Consider the following 6554-nt stretch of genomic DNA (forward strand, 5'->3'; position numbering starts at 1 on the left):
ACAGACAGGTCCCAAACTCTGTCTCTCTTGGAGCCCTGGGCACTCAGATCAGTTCTTGTCCAAGGTTGGAGGCCACCTCTGCTGCAAAACAACTACTGAAAATGCTTCAGGATCTTCCAGTGCGAGAGTTAAAGATTCTGTTGGTGTCCTAGGCCTGAAGGATGATCTTGTGGTTTAAGCATTTGGACTGGAACCAAGAGATGTGAGATAAATTCCAGGCTCTGTTGTGCACTTCCTCTGTCGGCTTCTGAAAATCATTCCTTCCCTCCATGCTTCCATTCCCTGCCTGTATAATGTCAAGCTCCGCTCTCCCGATTGCAGTAGTGAAGTTACAACACTGAAAGCTCCTGATTGATGACACAGGTAATTTTCTGAAAGCCTTAACTTTAAAGTAGTGTTCTAGCCCCATGCGCCTACAAGTGGGGAGCTCTTTAGAATCTGGACGTAAGGGCACAAAAGCTCAGCCAAGTTTGAAGGGCACAATGATTAATGCTATTTACTCAGCCTGGTGGCAGTGAGAAACAGCCTGGTTCAGAGTGGTTGAGGAGGAGCAGCACTAGGAAATGAAATTAGGGTACATTCTTCTCTGGGTTCAGTTAGATGCCCAAGGAACGAATGTCCATGAGCAGCGCTAAAAGGCTGGCGAAAAAGAATAGATTTTGTATGCCCACATTTTTGTAAGTTATAAACACAGCACTTCTCCAAATAAGTGGATTCCAGTAATCAGAAGTGCTTCACAAATGACAGTCAAAATCTGATGGAAAAGACTGGGTTGAAGGTTTGTCTCCCTGATACCTGATTTGGACACTTGTCAGCTTCATGTTAGGAGGGAGGAAAGACAGTTACTGGAGACTTCCATTAGGTGTGTCAGCATCTATTTCATACTAAATTTATTTGTACCTGCTTGTAGGTTTGTGTGTCTAGAATAATGCACAGGCTCAGTTTTCCTCTTTTGGGGGGTAGTGTTTCTTGTTTGAAGTTTTGGAGTCATATAAAACATGACAGCAACGTACAACAAAATGTCCTTCTTGCACGATTTATACCTGACTTTCAAATAGGATAAGATGCCAGTCAAGCTTTTTGCCTTTGCACCGGCTTTCAGAGGGCTGCTTTGCTCGGAGCTCAGTGAATTAGTGGCCAAAGGAATGAGCCTTCCATGGAATAATGCAGAAGGAATGTGTAGGTGTGTGCACACGTTCTCCCGGGGGGCACACGGCAGGCAGTGGCAGCTCTGGGTAGGGCTGGGCAGCCTGGGTGAGCTGCGTGTGCACCCGCTGTGGTCTCAGTGCCCTGCAAGTCTCCCAGCGTTAGCCAGGGTGTGCTGATGCCTGATGAATATGTTCCATCCACTTTCTGAAGTGTTCCCTTGGCATGATGTGGCGCTTCCATAATGCAAACCTGCAGATCCTTGGGTGAGTTATTCAGCTTAGGACCCTGGAGTTGGTTTTGCCTTATTGAGCTTTCACGTGGCAGCTGCTTTTTGGATAAGCAGCTGTGAACTGGGTTTGGATAGTAGAATTTGTCCCCCGCTGTGTTTTGCTCACCTACAAACTGTGTAAAGCTGTTCTCACTCCCAGTGAACCACTATTGCTCTGTTTAAAAGTTGCCTTTGCTTGTCCTGGCTGGTCTCTTCGTTACAGCTTTGACTTCAGGGTGGAAGAAGGTAGGCTTTTTCTTCTTAGGATTCCTAGCAATATATATATATATATTTATACCTATATGTAGGGTGTATAAAGACAAAATTTCTTACTAGAAAACCTTGACAGGTGTGAAAAATGTAACCCAAACCATGTGACTGTTCACCACTTTGTGCACTTGACCCGCTCTTGGACAGCATAGCAGCTTTTGATCCTAGTACAGTATCAAGTCCAACACAGCCTTAGGTCACACTGGGGCCATTGCTTGTCAGGAACTGGAATTCTACATGTCTTGTTGCTGGTTGCATGACACATCTGATAGTTCCCTTTGAAATACAGCTTTAGACATCACTCCTGAAAGTGTCTGTGTCTCCGATTAGACCCAGAGGTCTCCTGGTGCTTTGCCAGTGTTGAGGCAGCATCCCACTGTTGGTGCCATACAGTCTCCCGGGGATGTACCTTGCCTGTCAGGTAACAAGAGTGTATCTTTTGTCTGCTATAAGACGAGATTGGAGTGGGTCTCATTTACTTGCCCATCACCTGGGGACAGCGGTGATGAGGCAATAAAAATCCCCATAGCCATCAGTAGCAGCAAAGTAGATCAGTTACAGAAACAGCAAAAAAAAAGTGGCCTCCTAAGTTAAATGACCTGAGTTGCATTTACATCACATTATACGAACCCTTAAGCGTCCCAAAACTGCTACTCTGACAGGTCTGTTGTAATTGTGACTCCATGTAGCTCGTTAAAAAAGACATACTGTCTTCTGTCCTAGAGTCCAACCCTGAAACAGTTGGATATATTCCCATCTCTTACTCCTTGGGAGAAATGGATCTTGCTGTGAATACAGTGTTTCCAGTGAAAGTAGATAATATTTGTACAGATTTTTCTGGATGGCTGTGTGTTGACCACAACCTAGGAATGAGTTGGGTATTCTTCTCTGCTGGGGATTTAGCCTGCCCTGTGGATGCTTCCGAACCATTTCTTTCTCTAGGTGCCTTTAAAGCATGACCTGTGAAATGACTGCTTCTCCTTTCACTGGGAATGCACTAGCTTGTACCAAATGGGAGGTATTATCCCAAAATATTTGCTCAAGGGGAAGTAACTCTCAGACCCCCTGCAAGGATTTTATCTCCTCATCTTCAAATTACACAGTTCAAATACACAGATAATGACACATGTAATGATGATAAAATGTAAGTGTGACTGCAAAGAGTAGCATTTAAAAATAATGATATACCTCTAACTAGGTCTTATAAAGGAAGTCTTAAACAGCTAGAGAGAAACAGATGCTTTGGGGGACTTGTGGATAAAAATAGTACCTTCAAATTTGCAACCAAAACAAAAATGTAGCCCCACTTAGTCAACCTCAATGCTAGAAATTCCTCTGAAAACCTTAGGGCCTAGAGCTGGAAAAGCATGTAAAGAACATGGTACTGCTCATGCAGTGGCTTTAGCCTATTTTTGCCTCTTCTATCTTGCCTTACTACTTCCCAATTTTCTATCCATTCTGATGCTTTGCGAATACCTTGTCTTACTGGGCTGGATGGTGTATTTAGTATCTGTCTAATGGTCTGAGACCTACAGATTCTCTTTTCCTTGGAAACGTGCTCAAGTTGTGTCCAGGCTAAGCACACATGACTGCTTGCTCTGTAGCCCATATGGATTTTGACAGCGGCGGTGCAGGTGCAGTCAGTACACTCGGATCTTTACCCAGTATTGAGCGTAATTCCTTTAGGCAGGGCTGCTTGGGGCTCAGTTGTCTACCTCGGTGATGGAAGACTAAATCAGTCTCAGCAGAGCTGGATGTGTCTGCAGTAGGAGGCTTTCAAAGGCAAACTACAGATGGCTTGCTACAGGCGAAGGCAAATATCCTCTTCCCAGCTCAACTGGACTGGTTGAAGGTCTGAATGTCTGCAGGCAGCTCTCCCCGCTGCAGCTCACCCTGGGGAAAGAAGTGTGTGAGCAGTTCCTAACCCAGCGCAGTGTCTGGTTAGGTCTGTACCATCTCCTTTGCTGGTTTGAAGTTAAAATCACCCATTTTTTCATTGACGCTTATGAGAAGCTGTGGCATGATCCCTTCTCCTGGCTGTGCTGTCAAAGCGATAACCTCCTTCAGAAGCAGTAAAGGTGCAACATCATCTTAAACCTCATTTCAGCCATTCCAGAGTGTGTGGGCCTGAGCTCTTGGTGTCCTGCGGGGCAGATGCTTTGGCTCCACGTTGTTGGGCTTGGAGCATCTCACTGTACAAAGGAACTGAGAAACCTAGGAAAAGGGAAATATTTCTCTCTTGTGCTTTCGTTTAACTTGGAAAACCACTAATATATGAGAAATATTTTTTTTATGATGATTTCCACTTTTTCCTTATCTGCTGGGGCAAAAGCCAAACCTTTCTTTTAAATGAATAGTTTTAACTTGTTCATTTGATATTTTTGTTTCAGGTGGTTCTTCTCAAACAAAGATAAGCAGTCAGGTGAGTCAAATGTTCACTTTCCAGCAGGTCTATGGAAGAGGAATGAGAAATGACAAGTGGAGGCAATGCTAGGCACCTCTGAATCTCAGGGCTCTATAACCACCTGAGCATTAACCCACTGAGAGGCACTTTAAGATGCATATTTCATTCTCTAACTTCTGTGCAGTGCCACAGATTCACTTGCTTTGGAGCCCGGATTTAGTGATTAAAACTTTCTAAATTTCTCCTCTGTTAGTAATGCCCTCATACTGTCATTTGGAGCTGAAAGGAAAGCACACTGCCAGAATTGGCCCCAATGGGTGCTGTGATAATAGTCTAAAGAGTGAGACTGTCATTAGATTAAGTGGAAGATACCAGTAGAGCTGCTCTTGATGGCCAGCCTCTCCTTTCTCCACATGATGCTCAGAGTCCAGCTATACTTTTTCTTTCAGATTTCCATATTGTCCCTCCTTTATGCCTTGTCAAGAGCATTAGTCACAGTTATCTGTTTGCATCTTATGCTGAAGCTGAGACAAAGCCCATGGGACTTTTGGCTGTTCAGCACCCTCACCCCTGCCATAGTGCAGGGTTCAAGTCCCTCACGTGAACAGCAAGTACCATGGCAGAGAATGAGCATCTCACCCTGTATGCCCAACACGTGATGATGCTTCTGGATGGGAGGCACCACGATGTGACATTGACTGTGCTGAAGTGACGCAGGGACCACTCTCAGCTCTGGCATAGAAACCCTCTTGAGGCTGAGCAAATGTATTCACCTCTGTGCCTTTGCTGACCCAGGTATAAAGTGAGGATGATGCTCATCATGGCATTTTGGGGTCCACTTCAAGAGTATGCTGCCTTCAGTATAAGCCCTCAGTTAGACCTGAAAGCCGACTAGTGCTCTAGGACTAGCTCCAAGGCACAGCCCATGAAATTGGCTTTTCCTGCATGTGCCACTGTTGAATTTGTAGATTACCGGATTCCTCATGTGAGGATTGAAATCCTTGTCTTGTGAAATGCAGTGTACAAAACGAGCAGAAGGCAGGTGCTGAATGAATTTTGTCCCAGCCAAAGGGAATGGATTGTGGAATGGATTGTGCTGTGCAGTGACATGAGTGGCCCAGGCTTTGATTTACTCCCAAAAGTAGAAGGCAAAAATATTATCCCTAAATGTATGATTTAGGAACATGCACATCAGGAACTGAAAGCAAAAAGAAATCGGGCGGGTTGTTTAATATGTATATACGACCCCACTGTGCTGAGAGAATGAGGTAGTCTGCAGCCCCAGTGTCTGGTGGCAGCGAGTGGGTCTGACATTGTTAGATCTGGCAGGGATTCAGACATCTGCCAGGGGATGGGGGATTTTGTGAGGAGAAGTGGGAGAGAGAGGAGCGGGAGAGACGCAAGGAAGCTCGGGGAGGCTTGCAGCTTTATATATACACGCCTGGATAACACTTCCTCTTTAAAATTCCCTTACTAAGCTCGGCTCCTATATTTTATATTCAGCACGAAGGTTCCCGCCCCCCCTCCAGCCCTCCCCACCCACCACCACCCTCTCTCCCTTTAACTTGTTAAGTTTGAAAGATGATATATACACACAGTTTGCTTTGCCAGTCAGCCCGTTTAAGGCCAAGATTAATGCAGTGCATTGGTGCAATCGTGCCGCAGTGGTGCGTGATCGGAATACAAGATGGAATATAGGGGGAAAGGCCAGAAATGTGCCTGTATTCTGAGTTTACACAAGTCTCCTTAGCAACTTGTCTGATTTTTTGGTGTCTTTTTTTTCATGTCAGGGAGGAGGGGGGGGGTGTCTGTGTGTGCACAGGGAGCGTTGTCCCAAATCACCAGTGAATAAAACATTCCCTGAGTTTTTAAATCGCTCCAATTGATGCTCTTGTTGTTGTTTTTCCTTCTCCTTTTCCTTTTGTTACATTAGTGGCTTATTTTTCCATCTCTTTTTTTTTTTATCCCTGGAAGGAGGAGGGTACAGGGGGGTGACTCCAAAAGGGATGGCAGAGGGGGCTGGGGGTGGGGGCACCGTACTAGTTTTCATTGTGACTTCTAGAGAGTTGGTTGCTTTCCAGTTGTTCCCATCTCAGCATGTGGAATTATTGTGCTTTCTCCCGATTTGCCACAGAGTTGGCAGCAGGCTGACATTGTTAGTCATTTGAATTGTATTTGGCTCTGGGCTCATTTTTTTTATTATCCCCCCCCCCCATCCCCTCCCCCAAATTTATTTATTTTAAAACTATTTATTTTGAAAATATGCACGATGTATATTTTATAGTCTGTAAAATGGAGGAAAAGAGAGGGGAAAAAAGAGGGTGAGAGGATTGTGGCAACACTGTCCCCCGAAACCGTCCCGTTATTCCCCTCCCCGTACAGTTCCTTTTTAGTTGCCTACTGAAGAACCCCCCTCCCTCCGCATAGGAGGGAGTGGCCTTTTAGTGATCAAGGTACGTTGGA

At 45.2% G+C, this 6554-nt stretch overlaps 1 long non-coding RNA gene across 1 annotated transcript in view; it reads left to right on the forward strand.

Annotated features, from left to right (window-relative positions):
• Nucleotides 1–6074, forward strand: part of LOC133280995 (uncharacterized) — a 42850-nt gene extending 36776 nt beyond the window's left edge. The window contains exon 6 of the long non-coding RNA XR_009747336.1: nt 4078–6074. This is a non-coding gene — a long non-coding RNA (uncharacterized LOC133280995). The remainder of the gene's footprint in view (nt 1–4077) is intronic.
• The last annotated feature ends 480 nt before the right edge of the window (nt 6075–6554 follow it).

This window comes from Pezoporus flaviventris, unplaced genomic scaffold, assembly GCF_033815535.1.
Source record: "Pezoporus flaviventris isolate CSIRO_AGI_PZ_B2104156 unplaced genomic scaffold, CSIRO_AGI_Pfla_v1 ptg000093l, whole genome shotgun sequence".
Classification (NCBI taxonomy): Eukaryota; Metazoa; Chordata; class Aves; order Psittaciformes; family Psittacidae; genus Pezoporus; species Pezoporus flaviventris.